This window comes from Mobula hypostoma, chromosome 8 (assembly GCF_963921235.1).
Source record: "Mobula hypostoma chromosome 8, sMobHyp1.1, whole genome shotgun sequence".
In the NCBI taxonomy this organism is placed as follows: Eukaryota; Metazoa; Chordata; class Chondrichthyes; order Myliobatiformes; family Myliobatidae; genus Mobula; species Mobula hypostoma.
The window spans coordinates 118,296,946-118,320,340 of NC_086104.1; positions in this window are offsets into that span (position 1 = coordinate 118,296,946).

Genomic DNA, 23,395 nt, shown 5'->3' on the forward strand with positions numbered 1-23,395 from the left:
ATTTCTTCATAGACGCGACTTTCCTGCTGGTTCTGTACAAAGGATTCACGATGATGGAAATAAACGGCTTAAAACAACTGACTTTAGTTTCTAAAGACCAAATCGCGCATGAACTTCCTTACTCTTTTGCCAAGAGTTATTTTCGATGCAGGTCGCTCCTTCTTCAACGAAGACTCAATAAGGTCGATCTTTTATTAATTTGCCGAACATACCCGATTTATTTTAATCCTTCATATCCTGTAATTCGATGAAGTCTTCACTCTCCAATACTGCTGGAGAAAGGTACATCAACACATCTAGCAAAAATTGCCAGTCCAGCACTTTTGTACCTGGCAACAGAACGTAACTCTCCGTTTTAAAAAATGAAACTGCGTCATAAAAGCAAATACGCAACAGAAACGTAGACAGACTAACGTTCTAGCTGGAAAACTAAAGACTAAATACTAAAATTTTACTGCGTCATCTGAGGTCTTCCCTTATATACACGTAGTGAACATGTCCTCACGTGATCTCACATCGGCGGGAAAACTACATCAGGTGACCTCCAAAAGACCTTTACATCATTCTCACAAGATCTCCTTGAGGTGTGTAACACCTTCTTCCAAAACTAAAAAAAAAGGTCTCCTGAAGAACAAAATTTTAACAATTAGCAATTTACACAAAGAAAATACAAAGGTATACAGTTTACTACATACACAATATATAGACTTTTATCTTTCAGCACTTTACCAGCTATCTTACAACAAGTGTTTCAAATGTTAAAATTCCACTCCATAAAAAAAATTACATTGTACATTTAACATCTAGATAGACAATCATCGATCCAATTATCTTTGCCCTTAATATGAATGATGAAAATTTTGTACTTCTGCAACATTAAACTGCATTATTAAATTGGAGTTTAATTTCCTTAACCCTTTTCCTTAACAGTCACAGAGGCATGACCAAATTCACTTTTAGCTAAGTTAATAGTTAAGTTAAATTTTGAAAGTCTCTCAAATAGTTTCTCCACCTCAGTAATATGTGTTTTCCACGTATTATTTCTATTAACTAAATCATCAATATAGGCATCTGTATCTTTTAATTCCTGAATCAAGCTAGTAAGCATCCTCTGAAAAGTACCTGGTGCATTCTTCATCCCAAATGGAAGAACATTATAAACATATAACCCAGACTGAGTTACAAATGCCGATATCTCTCGACCTCTATCTGTCCAATGGAACACACCAATAACCTTTTAACAAATCAATCTTTGTAAGGAAATTTGGCTTGTCCAACTTTATCCACACAATCATCTACCCTGGGAATTGGATATGCATCAGTTTTTTTTGTTTTGTTTTGTTTTTTCCCCACAGCGTTCACTTTCCTGTAATCTGTACAAAACCTAACACTATTGTCTAGCTTAGGCACTATAACAGACGGTGAACTCCAATTCGAATTAGAATGTCTAATAATATCATTCTCTAACATATACTTAATCTCTTTTTCTGCAAGTTCACATTTTTCCCTGTTCATTTGATACGGATGTTGTTTTATGGGTTTTGCATCTCCAACGTCTACATCATGAGTAGCTACGGTGTTTCTTCTAGAGACGACTGGAAATAAATCTCAATATTTAAAAAATAACGGTTTCATCTGCTCTCTCTCTGCTCTGGCTGTAAATCAGCTAATGTTTCATCAATATTTTCGAGAATTTTTGAATTTGGTAACCTAGCTGAAATAATGTTTAGTTTAAAATGAGTTTCAGATGAATCATCCATAAAGTGTTTTTTTTTCTTTTTTTTTTATCAACACCAGACTCATTACTGATCATTACAGTCATGGTAGCAGCTTTTATGTCATCATATGGGGTTCTCATGTTTATATGACACAGCTGTGTTGTCTTTCTTCGATCTGGGCTTTTTTTTTTTACCACGTAATCCACATCATTTGCTTTAGATATAATGTCGTAAGGACCGTGGAATTTAGCTTGTAATGTGTTCGTTAGCACCGGGAAAAGAACCAACGCGTTGTCTCCAGGATTAAATGACCTCATCCTAGCTTCCTTATCATACCAAGTCTTCATCTTCTCTTGAGTTAATTAAATTTTCTTTTGCCAAGCTACAAGCTTTATATAATCTTTCTCTAAATTTTAAAACATAATTTAGCAAATAAGTGTGTACCTCTTTATTAATCCACTGTTCCTTCAACAAGGCCAAAGGTCCTCGAACTCTATGCCCAAACACAAGTTCAAAAGAACTAAAATCTAATGATTCCTGTACTGCCTCTCTTACTGCAAAAAGTAGTAAATGTATACCTTCATCCCAGTCATTTTCATTTTCCATGCAATATGTCCTAATCGTAGTTTTTAAAGTAGAATGAAATCTCTCCAAGGTTGCCTGTGATTCTGGGTGATAGGCTGATGGAATAATCTGTTTTGCTCCCAGTTTATAAACTATCTGCTGAAACAATCTCGACATAAAATTAAGTATAGAAGTTTATAAGAGCCTTTGTCACAGTTTTGGCTGTTATATTCCTTAGAGGTACTGCCTCTGGGAACCTTGACGCTGTGCACATAATAGTTAACAAATATTGATGTCCAGTTTTAGTTTTTGGCAAAGGACCTATACAGTCTACAATCATTTTTGAGAACCACTCACCAAATCCTGGAATTGGATGCTGTGAGGCCACTGGAGTAACTTGATTAGGTTTACCACAATTTGTCACGTAAGACACGGTCTAGAAAATTTCGCCACATCTTTTCTTAACCTAGGTCAATAAAAATGTTTAAAACCTCGTTCATAGTTTTCTTTACACCTAAACGACCACCCAAAGAAATACTATGAGCCAGAGTTAAAATCTCACATAGATAAATTTTAGGAACTACTATCTGATGACTAACTTCCCATTCCTCAATAGCAGGAATTGTAGGCGATCTCTACTTTCTCATTAATTATCCCTTTTCAAAATAATATCCTACTTTTACTTCTTTTATTTCACTAACTGAAACAGCTTGCTCCTTTAATTTAACTATCTCAGGATTTCCATACTGCTCTGCTATCATCTCCTTCCGAGATAAAGACATATCTTCCTGGTCTGACTTACCACCAAAATCCCGCTCAAATAATGTCGGTAAGAAAGTTTCTGATCCATGCTCAAAATTCGAACCTTGAATTGAACAGTCATGGGTAAAAACCTCATCCTGTACATCAATATCTTAAGCCATAGCTCTTGTTTCAACACAGGAAGAATCTGTGTTAGAATCCCTCTGTGGTTCCTCAGAATTAGGATTTATTGTCAAATGCGCTTCAGGAAAAACTTGTCCACCTGCTAAATCATTCCCTAACAAAAGAGAAGCATTATTCACAGGTAATCTGGATTGTAGTCCTCCTTTAACTACCCCTGTAACTAACCCTGACCTTAAATTAAGTCTGTGTAAATGTACTGGCATAAGGTCACTCCCAACTTCTCTTATATAATCTCACTCATTAGTGTGAGACTCATCACTAAACTTTAGCACACTGTCTAATATTAGTGATTGAGATGCTCCAGTATCTCCAGGTATTCTTATTCGTACTGAATTGGACCCTTCTTTCAAGGATACCAATCCTTCTATTATATAAAAAAAAATCATATCTGTTCTTAAATTGGTCAGAAACTGACACATCTTCATTAGTATTTATCAAACTCTGTGAATTTACAGGTGTTTCAATATGTTGCACACATGGATCTGCGAAGGCTTCTTTCTCTTTTTTTTTCAATCGAAAGCAGTTAGCTACTCCATGTCGAAGTTTCATACAATAAATACAAATAAAACCAAAATGTCTTTTCTTCACATGTCTCCCTTCATCCTTACTTTTCTCACTAACTTCAGATTTATTTTCAGGTTTACCTTGACTCTCTGTGCTATTTTTCCTTTTAAAAGTTCTACTTGGAGAAAATTTATTCCTATGAATTAAAGTATATTCATCAGCTAACTTCACAGTCTCTTGTAATGTAGCAGTGTCCCTTTCATTTAAGTTTGTTCTCACTTCAACAGGAACGCTTCTTTTAAATCCCTCCAGTAAAATCAACTCTTTTAATTTATTATACTCCCCATTCACATTTTTAGAGAAAACCCATCTCTTAAAACACACAGATTTCTCACTGGCAAATTCCACATAAGTTTTTGTTTTCCACAGATTTCTTCAAATTTCTGTATCTTTCCCTATACGCTTCCGAAACCAACTCTTATGCCTTTAATATTTGCTGTTTAACAAAATCATAATCCAGTGCTTGCTCAGCATTTAAAGCTGCATAAACTTGTTGTGCCTCGCCTCTAATTATACTTTGTAACATCACTGGCCGTTGCTCTTTCGGCCACCCTAAACTCAGAGCAACAGTTTCGAATTCCTGGAAATATTATTCGACTTTAGCTTCATTAAATGGAGCAGCCAAAATAACCTCCCGACTAGCAATAAACTATTTCTTAGAACCAGAAGACTGATTTCCCCTCCTTAATTTCTCCATCCCTAACTCAAATTTCTTCTAGTTTCCAGCTTCTTTCTTTAAATTCCCTTAGTTTACTTTCCTCTCTTTCTTTAAATTCCCTTTATTTATTTGCTTCTCTTTCATCAAATTCCCTTTTTTTTATTAGCCTCTTTTCTGCCATTTCCGCTTTAAATCTTTCAAACTTTATCTGTTCAAGATGTAACTGCATTTCCAGATTATTCTTTGGAAACCTATCTAACACATGATCATCAAACGTTTTCAAACGGATATAATGTTCAGCGACTTTTCTTTGCATTAAAGCCTTTGAGGTATTCTTCGTAACTCCCTTAATGTCCAATTTTCTAGCCAACACCTCAGGTTTCACGCATTCATTAAAAACACCAGGGCAGGTGTGTCCATAAACTCGTCACATTCATCGCTTCCGAATACCACTCATACACCAATCGAACTAAAAATAACCGGGTATATCCCTTATCCAAATCAGAATGGCAATTACCAGCACTTAAACTCAAAATCGAAACATATCCCACGAGCCCCCACAAATTATATTACGTAACTGGCAACAATGAATATCAATCGAGACAGGTTATATAAAAAGAAACAAACATTTATTAAACACGGATAAGCAATAAAAAAAACAAACGAAAACCTTAACCGGAAGTTAACAGTTATGCAGCCGTTCAATGAATCGTCACTGGTTCTTAAAGCGTTAAATGCGAAAAAAATTCTTAAAGTGGTAACGTCAAACACAGTTCTTAAAATGGTGAATTCGAAAGTCCAAAAGAATTATATATTCAATTGGGAGAAACCTCTCTGCAGAAGGATTTCTTCATAGACACGACTTTCCTGCTGGTTCTTTCCAAAGGATACAGGATGAAGGAAGTAAACGGCTTAAAACAACTGACCTTGGTTTCTACAGAGCAAATCCCGCATGAACTTCCTTGCTCTTTTGTCAAGAGTTATCCTCGATACAGATCGCTCGATCTTCAACGAAGACTCAATGAGGTCGATCCTTTATTAAATTGCCGAACATTCCTGACTTATTTTAATCCTTTGTGTCCTGCACTTCGATGAAGTCTTCACTCTCCTATAGAGCTGGAAAAAGGTACATCAACACATCTAGCAAAAATTGCTGTCCAACACGATTGGACTTCGCAACAGAACGTAACACGCCGTTTTAAAACAAGAAACTGCGTCATAAAAACAAATACGCAACAGAAACGGAGACAGACTAACGTTCTACCTGGAAAACTAAAAAAAAACTAAAAGCTAAAAACTAACTGCGTCAGCTGAGGTCTTCCCTTATATACACGTGGTGAACATGTCCTCACGTGACCTCACATTGGCGGGAAAACTACACCAGGTGATCTCTAAAAGACCATTACATCATTCTCACAAGATCTTCCTGAGGTCAGTAACAGGGAGTATAAGTACAGCCCAGTGATCAGACTTCCCGAAGTGAGGGTGTGGAATAGCACGGTAGGCATTCGCGATTGTGGTGTAGCAATGGTCCACTGTGTTGTTTCTTCGGGTATTGCAAGTGACCTGTTGGTGGTAATTGCATAGTGATTTTTTTTCCGCAGACTGGCCTGGTTAAAGTCTCCCAAACCGATCGTGAAGGCGTTAGGCTGTGCTGTTTCATGCACGTTGATTCTGTTGCTCAGATTATCTAAAGCCTGTTTGACATGGGCCTGAGGTGGAATGTATACTGCCACCAAAATGATCCCGGAGAACTCCCGTGGTAGGGAAGAAGGGCGGCACTTAACTGCAAGATATTCCAGGTCTGCTGAGCTGAATTTGGGACAGCACTGATATATTTGTACACCAAGCAGAGTTGTTCATGAGGCATATTCTTCCACCTCTGCTTCTGAGAGACTCTACAAATCTATCCTGGCTGTGTATAGTAAACCCGTTGATCTGAATCGCTTCATCCGGTACGGAAGGGGTTAACCAGGATTCGGTGAAACAAAGGACACACGCGGTCCTAACGTCCCTTTGATTCCGCACGTTTGCCAGCAAGATAGTCAGCATAGGGAGTTTAAAAACCTGCTTCCTTAAACGTACTTGTATCCCCGCTCTGCATCCGCGCTTCCTCCGAGGTATGCTACGTAGGTGCTTCCGGCCATATCGCTGCGATTTCCGTCAGTTTTAAGCTGCGATACTTCGTTTAAACGCATTAAGACATCTTGGTTGACTGTACTGATCCTGGAAACAGTCGTGCTTTTTTGCTGTACCAGGCTGAAATGGGTATATTTTTGTTCGTATGCATTGAGGGTACTGCTGCTACTTGAGTCGCTCCGAGGCACCCCGGACGTAATTCATTGTTTCGGGTCTAACTGAGAACGCACTGGTGATGAAGTAGCGATGTGAGGGACTCTCCTCCGGATTCCCTCAGCCGGGTTCATGGGACAGGAACAGAGTGAACATAACGGTTGTGCCCCTGGCTGCTCTTGCAGTCACTGCAATCATCGGACCTCAAAGACTTCCTGCATTTCCACTCTCACCATTCAAACGTCGACACATTCTGTGACTTTCAGTCCATACATCGCACAACATAGGTATGCAGCTCCGAATCAGGCCCTTCAGCCCACCTCTTTCATGTTCCCTCAACCTTTGATATTCATGAACTTGTTAAAAATGCACTGTTGTACCCATATCTGCCACTTCCTCTGGAAGCTCGTGCAATATTCACAACACCTTCTGCGTGAACCAGTTGCTGCTGAGGCCTTCTTTAAACGTCCTTCCTAACCTTAACTCTATGCAGTCTTATTTAAGGACACCAGAGCTTCCACCCCACCCCGGCTAACACTCTCCTAACATATACACACGATATAAACACTGAAACACACACACACGCACGTAGACGTGGGTGAAGTCTGGGATTATTCGCATTATCTTTGCCCCTCATTATTTTGTAAAACTTTACAAGGTCACTGCACTACCTCTTTTCTCCCAGTGCAAATAGTCCCAGATTTTCCAATCTCTCCTCATAACTCTAACCCTCCAGTCTTGGTCCATCACTTCCATGAGTATTTTCTGTATCTTTTCCTGTTTAACCGTGTCCTTACTATACCTGAGTAATCAGAATAATACACAAAATCTTCCAATACATGAAACTACACAAAAACACGCCAGTCGACACATCATTTCGCTACCGACCACAATGTCTAGTTCAACTTCACACCTACCTGTAGATTGTCTCTATGCTTTCATTCCCTTCCTGCTCGTGGGCTTGTACAAATGCCCCTCAGATATCTCTATTGTACTTACTTCCACCGCTTCCCGTGGAAGTGCTTTCTTTGCCTACCGAAGTCCCTGGAAATAAACGTTCCCTGCAAATCTCCTTTGAACGTTCCCGTTTTTTAATCCAGTGCTCCAGTTTTGCATCATCTGCCCTGCCCTTATCAACTATCTTTTTCAACCAATAGAAGTCATCGTGTATGTAAGACTTGACGTGCCTCCACACAAAGCCATGTTGAACGCCTGTGCTTTTACCTAAGTGAGCAGATCTTATCCCCAGGAAGCTTCTGTAAAGATTTCCCACGATGATCTCAAGTCACCGGCCGACAACTTCCACTTTGACGCTGTTTCACTTCTCAAACATTAAGACATTGTCTGTTGCCAGTGAACGGAGGAAGTGAAGGAAATTCATATTGGGCAAAAAACGGTGGTGGATAGACATTTTAATTCCATGCCCCATTTCCATTATGATATGTCTATCCACGGCCTCCTCTACTGTAAAGATGAAGCCACATTCAGGTTGGAGGAACAACACCTTATATTCCGTCTGGGTAGCTTCCAACCTGATGGCACGAACATTGACTTCTGAAACTTCCGCTAACTCCCCACCTCCCCCTCGTACTCCATACGTTATGTATGTATTTATTTATATACAACCATTCTTTATCTCTCTCTCCTTTTTCTCCCTCTGTCCCTCTCACTATACCCCTTGCCCATCCTCTGGGCTTCCCCGCTCCCCCTATCTTTCTCCCTAGGCCTCCTGTCCCATGATTCTCATATCCCTTTTGCCAATCAACTGTCCAGCTCTTGGCTCCATCCCTGCCCCTCCTGCCTTCTCCTATCATTTCGGATCTCACCCTTCCCCTCCCACTTTCAAATCTCTTATTAGTTCTTCTGTCAGTTAGTCCTGACGAGTCTCGGCCCGAAACGTCGACTATACCTCTTCCAGGCCTGGCCTGCTACCTTCAGCAGCAACTTTTATGTGTGTTGCTTGTACAGACTGATGGGACTGAAGGCTGTTAAATCCCCAGGGCCTGATAGTCTGCATCCCAGGGTACTTAAGTAAGTGGCTCTAGAAATCGTGGACGCATCGGTAATCATTTTCCAATGTTCAATAGATTCATGATTTGTTCCTGTGGAATGGAGGGTAGCTAATGTTATCCCACTTTTTAAGAAAGGAGGGAGAGTGAAAACAGGGAATTATAGACCAGTTAGCCTGACATCGGTGGTGGGGAAGATGCTGGAGTCAGTTATAAATGATGAAATATCGGCACATTTGGATAGCAGTAACAATATCGGTCCGAGACAACATGGATTTACGAAGGGGAAATCATGCTTAACTAATCTTCTGGAATTTTTTGAGGATGTAACTATGAAAATGCACAAGGTAGACCCAGTGGATGTAGTGTACCTGAACTTTCAAACAGCCTTGGATAAGGTTCCACATAGGAGATTAGTGGTCAAAATTGTAGCACATGGTATTGTTCGTAGGGCACTGACATCGATAGAAAATTGGTTGGTAGACGGGAAACAAAGTGTAGGGATTAACAGGTCCTTTTCAGAATGGCAGGCAGTGACTAGCGTGGTACCTCGAGGCTCGGCGTAGGGCCGCAGTTATTTACAATATACATTAATGATTTAGATGAAGGGATTAAAAGTAATATTACCAAATTTGCAGACGACACAAAGCTGGGTGGCAGTGTGAAATGTGAGGAGCATGTTATCAGAATGCAGCGTGATTTGGACAGGTTGGGTGAGTTGACAGATGCATGGCAGATGCACTTTAATGTGGATAAATGTGAGGTTATCCACTTTGGTGGCAAGAACAGGAAGGCAGATTACTATCTGAATGGGGTCAAGTTAGGAAAAGGAGAAGTATAACGAGATCTAGGTGTCTTTGTTCATCAGTCACTGAAGCAGGCAGTGAAGAATGCTAATGCCATGTTGGCCTTCATAACAAGGGGAGCTGAGTATAGGAGCAAAGAGGTCCTTCTGCAGTTGTACAGGGCCCTAGTGAGACCACACCTGGAGTATTGTGCACAGTTTTGGTCTCCAAATTTGAGGAAGGACATTCTTCTATTGAGGGAGTGTAGCGTAGGTTCACGAGGTTAATTCCCGGGATTGCGTGAGTGTCATGTGGTGAAAGATTGGAGCGACTGGGCTTGTATACACTGTATACATCTTGTATACACTGGAACCACATTTTGACTCAGACTCGCTATCACAGCCATATATCCTCTCTTGGAACGTGCCTCCTTCGCCAACTTACTCCAGTTGGATTTAGGATTCGTTTCCGAGCCTCTCAATATGGACATTCTGAGGATCCCAGGTACTCACATTTTATTAACTCTGCCTCTTGTCGCTTCTCCAGTCAAGCTCTGATGGCGAACCCCTCCACCATGAGGAGGTATTTGGTGCCCCTATCCCAGACACTTCCACACCTTCGGGGCAGTTTCTTAGCCGTCAGTAATGGTCCTCACCGTTATTTCTTCCTCCGTCGGATCCATGCCTGCAATCACCGTTTTTTTTTACTTTGTCATGTGAGGCAAATATCGCAAGATCCTACATCTGCAGACCCCAGAGCCTGAAGGCCCGGGCGCTAGCAGGCATGAATTTCAGATTGCGGCTCCTGCCATTGATGTCGGAGGCTCCAACACCTCAGGGAATATTCAAAACCCTGACTCCAGCAAAGACCGTGGACACATTCAAAGCGATTGCGGAACCACCAACTGCGATTCCAGCCTTGAACTCCACGGCGGGTCTATATGTGCTGCTATTCTGACTCCCGTCTGCCCTTCCCCCACCACTACTCTGCAACCCCGTCTCCCTCAGCTCCTGGGCCCTCAGAGGCTCCATCTTCCTCTCACACCAACCCTCCCGTCTCCACTAACACTCCCAGCCTCCCCGCTCCCCCCTCTGATCCCAGCACTCATCCGTGCCGGGTCTTTACTATCCGCTCCGAATTTCAAATGTCTGAGGCAGAACGCTCTGTCCTCAGTAAGGACCTCACATTTGTCCCCCTTCGCCCACACCTCAGCGAGTTCCGCGTTCGCCATGACGCGGAACTGTTCTTCCGCCGTCTCCGTCTGCAAGCCTACTTCTTCGGCAAGGACCCTTCCACCCCCACCGATGACCCCTTCTCCCGTCTTCAACCCTCCTCCTCTTCATGGACACCCCGTCTGGTCTTCTGCCTGCTCTTGATCTCTTTATTGCTAACTGCTGACGGGACATCATCCGTCTCGAGTTCACCACACCTTGTTCCAATTCCAACCTCACTCCTTCCGAACGCTCTGCTCTCCACTTCCTCGGAAACAATCCTAACCTTACGATAAACCCGCCGATAAGAGGGGTGCTGTTGTAGTCTGGCGCACTGACCTCCACCTTGCCGAGGCACAGCAACAACTCGCAGATACCTCTGAACAACTCGCTGAACACCTACGCTCTTTCCGCCAGAGAAAGCAGGATCTCTCAGTGGCCGCACAGTTTAATTCCACATCCCATTCCCATTCTGACATGTCTATCCATGGCCTCCTCTACTGTAAAAATCAAGTCACCTCGCGTTGGAGGAACATCACCCTATATTCTGTCTGGGTATCCTCCAACCTGATGGCATGAACATTGACTTCTCTGACTTCCACTAATTCCCCTCCCCCCCCTCGTTCCACATCCGTTATTTATTTATTTATTTATTTATTTATGTACGTACATTCTTTCTCTCACTCTCCTTTTTCTCCCTCCGTCCCTCTTACTAAACCCCTTGCCCATCCTCTGGGTATCTCCCCTCCCCCTTTTCCTTCTCCCTGGGCCTCCTGTCCCATGATCCTCTCAAAGCCCTTTTGCCAATCACCTGTCCAGCTCTTGGCTCCATCCCTCCCCCTCCTGTCTTTTCCTATCATTTTGGATCTCTCCACTCCCTCCCACTTTTAAATCTCTTACTATCTCTTTCTTCAGTTAATCCTCATAAAGGGTCTCGGCCTGAAACGTCGACTGTGCCTCTTCCTAGAGATGCTGCCTGGCCTGCTGCGTTCACCAGCAAATTTGATATGCGTTGCAACCACTAGATGGTGTCGTAGTTTATCGTTTCTCACAAAGGACAAGGAAACGCAGAAAACTCGTCAAGACATTTTAGACTTTAATATGCAAATCAAAGCTGAGACAATCAGAAAGCTAGTAGCTGACTGCCCGTGGAGGCTTGTATACGGCATTTTTTATGACAATTTTCATATCTTAGCTACATTATCATATCCAGTCGGCCTATAATTACATATCATCAATATATCCGCTCTCGACTTTGCACTATTGTTTTACTCCCCAACTTAGTTATGTCCTAGTTTACATTTTAGACCATATGTCCTCTCAACCCTAAACACAGTTATTTCCTAGTTAGTCTTGCGTTGACATACTGCCACATATTTCATCACCTTACTCGCCATCGTTATCTTTCTACTTGGTTTCATACTGGTTCTCTTCATGAATTAATTGTGAACAGGTGAAAAGTCATGGCTACATAGTGACTACCTTCTATTGAGCTAGCAGTGGTTAGATGGTAAATATAGAAAATACAATGTCTGCATTTGAGTAAATACTGTTGAGTAAATACTGTAATACATAGGAAATACAATGCATGCATTTGCACTTCCCAATATAATTTTCCCTTTGAGACCCACAGGGTCTCCTACAGAGAGAGAGAGGACTGAGAGTCTATGCACTAAAGCTCAAATAAAGCCCCGCATTTACTCCCAAATTTGGGTTAAACTATAGTTTCCTGTCCTTAGGACTGAAAGTGTTCTCTCCCTACCTCCCTAAGCCGCTGAGCCAAAAACCCGTTCCTTCGTATCTGAGACAGGGAAAAAGATTCAGGAGCCTTCACAGTCTAATCCCCACATATTTCATCTCTCTTCTGTGCGTCTTGCGTGTCTCGTAGACTGTACGAATACATCATCGGCTCGACCCAAAAATTTCCAGGAGCATCGGAAACCGTTTCATTGCAGCACGCACTACAAGCGACTTGAGACATGGAAGAAAACAGCACAAAATGACCGCACAGCTTAGTAACACAATACCGATGGTTACTGCAATCTTGGTCAGCCTTGCTCCCCATCCCCCTAATTTACTATTTAACCAGTCAAAGAACTGGTGTCCAAACCCTGCATTTTGTTTAACCTCCTTTCTTAGATTTTTCAGTTTATTCATTGCTCTGGTAAATGATCCCTCCGGACGTGTTATTCGGTATACAAGTACAGCACTGTTCCCCAAAGATTACACAAACCCCTCCTTTCTCTGCCAATAGCCAGTCTAGTACCTGTCTATTTTGCCACGCCACTCTACTGGTTGGATCTAGCTGCTGTCCCAAAGCCTCTAGTGCATCATCGGTGTAGTTAATGAATCTCTGTTAATTTATCCATTCAACAGTTTTGCTAATCCCTATTGCAGGTATGTGCTTCCCAGCCCGCAGCAATCTCATTTCTTGCCTTAAAGTCGTTAGGTATACCCCTCGGCTGTCTTAGACTGTCGATCCGAATCGTCAGGTCGGGCTCATGTTTTCTTTTCCTCCGTTTTAGTGTCCGTTGCCTCGAGGTGTCAAACTGTATTTCAGGGGATACTGTAACTTCTTGAATCAGCATAACACGCGTACATGTACCCGCCCAATTGAGGGGAAGCGTGGAACTCAGACCCCCGTCCTGTCCAGACAGCCACCAGGATTCTGCTAACGGGATGCTCTGGGAGTTCAGTGCACCCTCGGGCAGAGGGGTACCTGTCTGGTATCCTCGGTCTGTGGTTACATCCCAAATCTTAACACAGCTGCCGCTGAAATGCCCAACCGGGAGGTCACCCGTCCGTGTGAATCATTCATAACTCAAATCTCCCTGCATTTTAAGCTTTCCCAATGTGTGTGTTGGCTCCTTTTATTTATAGCCCACGGTCTGCTGCATTTACAGTTAGAGGTAAACTTGTTTTGATCAAACTGCGAGGAAGTATGGTATAACATACACCAATAAGGGCACATTGGTGTGTTATCAATACATTTCTGAGAACAGGGATCCGTCCCGCTATAAATACCCATATTGCAGGTCTTGACTACACTTGGACACTGCCGCGCACACTGCCCCCTCCGCTCCTTTCGCCATTGCGTGCAGGTGGAGGAGATATAAGGCATGGGGGCTACGTGTTGCACCGGACTTGCCCTTGAACATAGATAACAATTCTGTCTCTTCATCATCCCTGCTGTATAATTTGCCCATTGGTACCACATGTTCTGGTACCATGGTACGGAGGTAACCGTTGTGCTCCTCTTGCTCCTTTCTCTCAGGTTTTGTGGGATCCTAACCGTCCCATGCCACATCTGCCAAATTAATGGTCTCCAAATCTGCACAAGAGTATCTGAGTGTATCATCCCGGGGGGCGGGACTGTTCGCCCCCAAGTTGTCCCCATTATCTGAAAGAGTACTACCATCCATAACCCCATACTTAGGGTTTTCGGGCCTGTCCTCAGGTCCAAAAATTTCCCTTATTACTTGTTCAAGTTCCTGCGGTTCAGTATCAGCTTCTTGTTGCTCTTGTCTGCCCCCTACTGTTTGTTCCTCTTCACCACTTACCTCGGGCGGCACACCTGACTGTACCTGCGGGATTGCTCTAGTGCAGTGATTGAGATGATACCAGGTGGGGCGTCCTTCCACTTGAACTGCGGTGGGTGATGCTTTGGTTACTGTAAAGGGCCCTTCCCTTCTGGGCTCGCTCCACTTTCTTCGAAACGCTCGCACGTAGACCTGATCGCCTGGCTTGATTGGTCCTTCCCCTTGATCGATCTCTGGCTCTTTCTGCTTTTCCTGTGCATAAATAGACTTATGTATCATAGTTAATTGCCGCATGTATTTTTTTTTTAATTCCAATTCCAATTGTTCCAAACTAGGCCCTTTATATGATCCTCTCCACTGGGGCACTGGCATGGGCCTTCTGGTTAGCATTTCATGCGGTGTTAGACACATCATCCGATTAGTCTGCACGCGGTAACTCATTAATGCTAACGGTAGTGCATCGACCCAGTTGAGTTCAGTATCTGCACAGATTTTGCTTAGTTTTGTTTTCAAGGTCCCGTTAATTCTTTCCACCATACCCTGCGACTAAGGGTGATACACACATCCAAATCTTTGCTTTATTCTCAGTGCTTGCAGTACTAACTTGACCACTATTTGGATGAAAGCTGAACCATCGTCTGAGCTAATTTCTGTCGGTATGCCAAACCTTGGGATCACTTCGTTTGTCAGGATTGTCACCACTGCTCCTGCCCCTTGATCTTTCGAGGGTACTGCCTGTACCCATCTGCTGAATCTGTCGATTACCACCAACATGTATCTTTTCCCTCTTACTGTTTTTATCATGTCTACATAGTCAATCACTAGGTATTGAAATGGCCCTTCAGGTACGGGTATATGACCTATTGGGGTTGTAATTCCTTTCCGAACATTATTCTGCGCGCATACCTCGCACTGTGACAATACATGGTCTGCTGAAGTCTGCAAATAAGGCGACCAAAATCCATCCTTTTTTTATTTTCCTTTTTACTTCCCCCCTTTCACAATGATCCATCCCATGTGCTTCTGAGATCAGGATAGTCAGTAAAGGGGTGGGAGGTACCAGTAGCCCATCTTCCTTGGTCCATAGGCCTTCCGGGTTCTGCTTGGCCCCGCTTCCTCTCCAACAGTGTTTGTTCTGCCAAAGTTGCCTTTCTCTGTATTTCAGTTAGGTCCTCTACCACAGGTTCCGGCTCTAGACTTACCTGGGGTGCAATAACAGCGGATGTACACCCAGACGCTTTTCTGGCTGCTTCATCTGCAGCTTGATTTCCCTTTGTTACTACGTCGTTTCCTTTTTTATGTGCCTGGCATTTTACTATAGCCAGTGCTTTACGTTTCATCAGTGTTTTTATCAGATCTAAGATCTGCTGCCAGTACTGTATGGGATCTACACTGCTCTTTTTAAAAAGTATCTGTTTCCGCACTGCCCCAAACAAATGACACACACCATGAGCATATGCTGAATCAGTATAGATATCTACTTTCTCTGCTTCCATCATTTCACACGCTGCTGTCAAAGCTCTGATTTCCGCCAGCTGGGCGGAGCATGGTTGGGGACACGCCCCTATTCTGATGACCTTGAAGTCTGCCTGATCCTGTTGCACTACTGAGAAAGCTGCGTGATTCCTATCGTGATCCCTGTAAGATGAGCCATCTACGAACAGAACATTTTTATCTTCGTCCTCTAATGGTTCTGATCGTAAATCTGCTCTCAATTTAGCGAATGTCATTGTTTTCCCTACACAATCATGGGGTTCTCCTTCATACCCTAAAGGTACATAATCAGCTATGTTACTGGTGGTGCATTTCTGTATAGTTATATCTGGAAATGTCAGTAGCATCTGATATGCTGCTATCCTGGCTGGTGTCAACACGAATTTCCCTCTTCCCAGTAATTCTGCTACCTTGTGGTGTGTGTACAGAATCACAGGATAGCCAATGGTTACGGATAGCCCATGGTTTCATATGCATAGTATAGTGCCGCCAATCCCTGTTAACCAGGTGGGTACCCCGGAGCCACCTAATCCAGTTTCGCACTGTAGTATGCTATCGGTTGCTTTGTTTTACCTGTGCCAGTTTCCTGCATTAGAACTGCCGTGGCATAACCTTCCTGTCGGTTGGATACGTACAGATGAAAGGCCTTCTAGTAGTCAGGCAAAGCTAATGCTGGGGCTGACTGCAATTCCTGCTTTATAGTATTGAAAGCACTTCCACCTCCTCATTCCACTGTAGACTACTCCTCAAGCTTATATGTCCTGCTTCCTTCATTATTTTCCTTAGTGGCGTTATAATTTCAGCATATTCCCCAATCCAATCTGAACTATATCCTGTCAGTCCCAGAAACATCATCATCTGTCTCACTGTCTGGAGCTTGGGAGCTTTAGTTATAGCCTCAATTTGATCCGGCGCTATCGCCCTCGCCCCCTTGGATATCACTCTACCTAGGTATTCTACCTGTTCCTTGCAAAATTGCAGCTTTTTTCTAGACGCCTTATGCCCTCCATGCGCCAGTCTCTCTAAAAGGGTTATGGTATCCCGTTCACCCTGTCTCTCACTTTCGGAGCAAATCAACAAAACATCCACATACTATGTCAATGTACTTTCCAAAGATATGCACTCTAGGTCCGCCTTTAACACTTGATTAAATACGTGTGGTAAATGTTTATATCCTTGCGCAATTCTAGTGTAGGTATACTGGTTGTCTCTGTATGTAAATGCAAATAGGTACTGACACTAATCTGCCAGGGAAACGCTGAAAAAAGCCGAACACAAATCAATTACTGAAAAATAGTCTGCCTTTGGTGGAACATTAGTCAAGAGCGTGTGTGGGTTGGGAACTAACGCTGGCCAGTCCTCCACTACCTCATTCACCGCTCGCAAGTCATGCACCAGTCTCCATTTAGATTTATCCGCTTTAAGGACAAGTAACAGCGGGGTATTACATGGACTGTCTGTCCTTTTGTGTACTCCTGCCTCCAGTAGCCCCTGTATCGTTGGCGTTGTTCCCTCTTCTGCCTCTGGTTTCAAGGGATATTGTGGTCTCCTGGGTGGAACTGCTCCCTTTTTCAGCTTTAATTCTACCGGACTGGCTGTTCTTATTCTCTCTACATCTGTGTCGTGTTGTGACCACAGCATAGATGGTAATCTATCCAGCCTGTTATCTCTCTGCTGGACTTCCTCCTTTCCCAATAACGTCAGGTGTGATTGGGGTGTTACTTCGACCTCCTTTGTTGCTCCTACTATATCTATATCTACCTCTATTTTAAAATAGTTGTTGTCTCCCGATACCCACACCTGTGGCATAATTTTGTTCCACACTGCTAGGGTTCAGCGTGCTTTACTAAGGGTCCTTGGTCTTTAGACTGATGCCCCTCATTTACCAGCAGCATTATGTAGGGCTCAGCTTCCGGTATCCTGAACCATTTTTTCAAGAAGGTATTCGCCCTGACTTGCAGGGCTGCCCCTTGTCTCCCAATTATTATAGCTTCTCCTCTTAGGTGCTGCAGGTTGCCTGCCTCCTTGTGCCATCTCTCCCCTAACTCTTTGTTCTCAGTTTCGTCAAAAATCACTGTGCAATGTAATTCGGATTTGGGCGCTACAGCCTGGGGCAATATAGCGTGCACGCCCGTTTTCCATTTTCCCAGGTTTCCCAGATCTGATCTTCTATGTCACCTATCCAGAAGACGTTAGCTTTCTTGTCTTCCCGCACTAGTAATTGAACATTTACTATTTCCACACTCAACCCACTTCTGGTACATTCTAATTTTAATTCTAGTTTTAATAGGGTATCTCTGCCTAGCAAATTCATCGGAGTTCCTTTGGACACTAATATCGGCAAAACTATTCCTTTGCTGCCCATCCTTAGTCTCACTGGAGCTGTACATTGTGTCAACTGTGTTTTTCCCGAAAACCCTACAGTCTTAACAAATTTTCCTGACGTGGGAAGGTGAAGGTCATACTGCGGCTGTACGCAAGTATACGTGGCCCCAGTATCTATCATCATTGGTGTCAGCTGCCCTTCTAACACAACCTGAACAATGGGTTCCTCTTCTGCCTCCCTTGTTATCACTGGGTACTGTCCCTTCCCACCTGGGTTCTCTGGGTACCCCCAAAGTCTTGCATAGGGGTTCACGGGTCCACTCGGCCCTGCGGGGACTGGTCCTTGGCTAGACTGTGGTTCCCATCTCATTGGTTCCCGCCGGTACGTGTCGGCCCATGCCTTACGTGGGCAGACCCTTCTCATGTGTCCTGGTTCGTTACATCCCCAGCACAGTCTCTGTATCTCTCTTTCCCCTTGTTTGCTTACTGGCCCTTCCTGCCCATAACCTCTCTGCCCCTCTCTTTGGGATTTCCAGTCCTGTCTGTGCTGCTGTTTAAACTTATCCTGTCCCTGATAGGGCATTTACGGAAAAGCTCCCCCAAAAACGTTTATTATTGGCATGGGGTTTTCTGGGCTCTGTCTTATGGCACGACCGGTCCCTCCATATAATGGCATTTCATTCATTTCAACGGCTGTGCTTAAATCGGTCACTGCTGGCAGCATCTTCTTGCCGTTTTCTTTTTCCTTCTTTTTAAGTCATTCAAGCTGCATTGGTATCAGCTTTCTCTGCACTTCTTCTTGCTGTTCAGTCAACTTTCGTTGTTTTTCCGATATGTTCCGACCGCATGGACTACGTGGTCCCTGAATTCCTGTGGGGTCATTGACATCAGTCTAACCACTTCCTCAAGTTTAGACTTAACTTGGAGAGGCATCGCATCCAAAACGGCATTTCGGAACATCACGGTCATAAATGGGTTGCCTTCCACCTCTTGTTCAGTTTCCAGTCTCCACCTTTTCAACTGATTTTCTATATAGGTTGCTGGATTTTCTGTGCCTCCCAGTGTTTCCCCTTTCATGACTTTGGGATCCATTTTGGGTGGATAGAGCTCCCCGAGGGCCCCCCATACCCTTTGCCTCACTGTGTCAAATCTGGCCCCGTCCATCAGTGTGCTGTCAGAATTCTGTACGCCAGCCACTTCCATCAGCTCTTGTAGTTTGAATGTTCCCATCAGCCTTATCAGCAGCGCCTTCAAATTTTCCATATGTGGTTTCTTCCTCAAAGGCCCTTATCCACTTCCCTGCACCCTCATGTAGGCTGGGCTCGGTGTTTCTCAGCCCTTCCAGGTCCTAGGATCACCAAGGAATATACTGTACCTGTCCCAATCCTTTTACTATCAACGGCATCATTCTCCCTTTCCTTTAACACATCTCCTGATTCTCCTCCTCGTCTGACTCCCCATCTGTTTCTGAGCACGTTTTTACTGGCTGCCACGTGGTTCTTTCCGGGGTTTCCTTTCTCCCTTGGCCTCCTCGTGGAGTTCTTCCTTTCTGCCTTGAGCTAGCATTTGCTTGGGCCCATGTGAAATCCTCAAACTCCCGTTGGAAATTCATTTTTCTGCTGTAATTCCTTAATCTCTCCCTCTTTTTCTAATATCTGCCTTTCACTCTCTCTTTTGCCCTTCAACGCTCCTATCTCCTATCCTCTGCCTACACTCTCCTGCACCCTTTCTTTCGCTACTTAACTCTTGCTCTCCCGACAAGTCACCTTCTGCTCTGGCCTGTTCAGTTCCGTGCCCATATAACAAAGATTTCTCCTCATCCCTTTTTGCTTTTAATTCCTGTAACCTTTTGATCTCCTCTTCTATTTCCCTTTTCTCCCGTTCTATCTTTGCCCTGTCTTCTTCTATTACCTTCCGTAGTTCCTCCTGCTCCTTTTCGTGATTCTTTCTTCCCTCCTCGGTATCCCAGACTTTAATTTCTCCATTTAGATCCACTCTTCCTGTTATCATCGGAACTGCTTAAGGGTTTCTTTCTATAATAGGGAGGAGGGTTTTCTACGTCTTTCAGGTCTGGGTATAGAGCCGCAGCCGGCTCCCTGTTATGCTTTTCCTTTTCTTTACCAGACTGCTCCTTTCGTTTCTCAGTGTCTTTTTTCACTTACCATTAATATACTTCCCGTCATTCTTAATCTTTCTCCCTCCATCCGAAAGAGTTTTAACAATTCCATTTATTGTTCCCTTTTTTTCTCTGTTTTCTTAGATTTATCTTTGGGTTTGTGATTTTTAATTAGTGCATCCATTTCCTCACATAAGCCTACATCAAACGTTTCTTCTCTTGGCCATTTCGTGACCAGTTTTTGTTAGTTCTTTTTTCCCATTTTTCTGAAATTTCCGCGATCTTACCTTGACACACTGGGAATTTTCTGCTCAATTTTTCTACTGCTGTTCCTTTCTCTGTCATGTTGTTCTCATTTTCTTTTTTTCTATTATGGTATTTTTAGAATTTCACAACTTGCCTATTTAATAATACTATTTCTCTAACTCTATGTCTATACCTAGCCTTATGGTTTATCTCACCAGCGTCTGAAATATCGATTAAACTATCTTTATCTCTTATTACGTTCTGCCCGTGCAGACCCCTACTTAGGGCGGTATCCACAGACCCGTTTTCCTTTTACACCTCGCCTATGCAGACCCTTACACTTCTTAAGGCGGTATTCAGGAGGACTTTTAAATCTCCTTCCCTGTCTGTTCAGACCTTCGTTTCGTGCGCAGCGGTTTCTACAGGGACTTACCAACACCACGTGTAATTTTCTTACTTAACTTATCATTACTTTATTCGTACCTACCCCCAGTGCCGTGCTCTTGATTAATCCTCTGAGCCTCCTTTTATCCCCAATTCTGCCAGATTCTTTGGATCGGAGAGACCCTTCGGCAGTTGCTTCACAATTCTGAGTCCCCGAGACCCCCCAAACCCAACAGAATTCTTAGTCCGAATTATCGCAAAAAGCATTACCATTTTTTTAAAAATTATTTTTGGGTGCACCCTTAATTCTGTTAGCCCCGTTAGGGTCCCGCAGGGACCGGGCAGCGTTCCAATCTGCCGTTCCCTTCCTCGCGGGTCTCTATACATAGAAACATAGAAAACATAGAAAATAGGTGCAGGAGTAGGCCATTCGGCCCTTCGAGCCTGCACCGCCATTTATTATGACCATGGCTGATCATCCAACTCAGAACCCCGCCCCAGCCTTCCCTCCATACCCCCTGACCACTGTAACCACAAGGGCCATATCTAACTCCCTCTTAAACATAGCAAATGAACTGGCCTCAACAGTTTCCTGTGGCAGAGAATTCCACAGATTCACCACTCTCTGTGTGAAGAAGTTTTTCCTAATCTCGGTCCTAAAAGGCTTCCCTCTATCCTCAAACTTTGACCCCTCGTTCTGGACTTCCCCAACATCGGGAACAATCTTCCTGCATCTAGCATGTCCAATCCCTTTAGGATCTTATACGTTTCAATCAGATCCCCCCTCAATCTTCTAAATTCCAACGAGTACAAGCCCAGTTCATCCAGTCTTTCTTCATATGAAAGTCCTGCCATCCCAGGAATCAATCTGGTGAACCTTCTTTGTACTCCCTCTATGGCAAAGATGTCTTTCCTCAGATTAGGGGACCAAAACTGCACACAATACTCCAGGTGTGGTCTCACCAAGGCCTTGTACAACTGCAGTAGTACGTCCCTGCTCCTGTACTCGAATCCTCGCGCTATTAATGCCAGCATACCATTCGCCTTTTTCACCGCCTGCTGTACCTGCATGCCCACTTTCAATGACTGGTGTATAATGACACTCAGGTCTCGTTGCACCTCCACTTTTCCTAATCAGCCACCATTCAGATAATAATCTGTTTTCCTATTTTTGCCACCAAAGTGGATAACTTCACATTTATCCACATTAAATTGCATCTGCCATGAGTTTGCCCACTCACTCAACCTATCCAAGTCACCCTGCCTCCCCTTAGCATCCTCCTCACTGCTAACACTGCCACCCAGCTTCGTGTCATCCGCAAACTTGGAGATGCTGCATTTAATTCCCTCATCCAAGTCATTAATATATATTGTAAACAACTGGGGTCCCAGCACTGAGCCTTGCGGTACCCCACTAGTCACCGCCTGCCATTCTGAAAAGGTCCCGTTTATTCCCACTCTTTGCTTCCTGTCTGCTAACCAATTCTCCACCCACACCAATACCTTACCCCCAATACCGTGTGCTTTAAGTTTGCACACTAATCTCCTGTGTGGGACCTTGTCAAAAGGCTTTTGAAAATCCAAATATACCACATCCACTGGTTCTCCCCTATCCACTCTACTAGTTACATCCTCAATAAATTCTATGAGATTCGTCGGACATGATTTTCCTTTCATAAATCCATGCTGACTTTGTCCGATCATTTCACCGCTTTCCAAATGTGCTGTTATCACATCCTTGATAACTGACTCCAGCAGTTTCCCCACTACCGACGTTAGGCTAACCGGTCTATAATTCCCCGGTTTCTCTCTCCCTCCTTTTTTAAAAAGTGGGGTTACATTAGCCACCCTCCAATCCTCAGGAACTAGTCCAGAATCTAACGAGTTTTGAAAAATTATCACTAATGCATCCACTATTTCTTGGGCTACTTCCTTAAGCACTCTAGGATGCAGACCATCTGGCCCTGGGGATTTATCTGCCTTCAATCCCTTCAATTTACCTAACACCACTTCCCTACTAACATGTATTTCACTCAGTTCCTCCATCTCACTGGACCCTCTGTCCCTTACTATTTCTGGAAGATTATTTATGTCCTCCTTAGTGAAGACAGAACCAAAGTAATTATTCAATTGGTCTGCCATGTCCTTGCTCCCCATAATCAATTCACCTGTTTCTGTCTGCAGGGGACCTACATTTGTCTTTACCAGTCTTTACTTTTTACATATCTATAAAAGCTTTTACAGTCCGTTTTTATGTTCCCCGCCAGTTTTTTCTCATAATCTTTTTCCCCTTTCTAATTAAGCCCATTGTCCTCCTCTGCTGAACTCTGAATTTCTCCCAGTCCTCAGGTGAGCCACTTTCTCTGGCTAATTTGTATGCTTCTTCTTTGGAATTGATACTATCCCTAATTTCTCTTGTCAGCCACGGGTGCACTACCTTCCTTGATTTATTCTTTTGCCAAACTGGGATGAACAATTGTTGTAGTTCATCCATGCAACCTTTAAATGCTTGCCATTGCATATCCACCGTCAATCCTTTACGTGT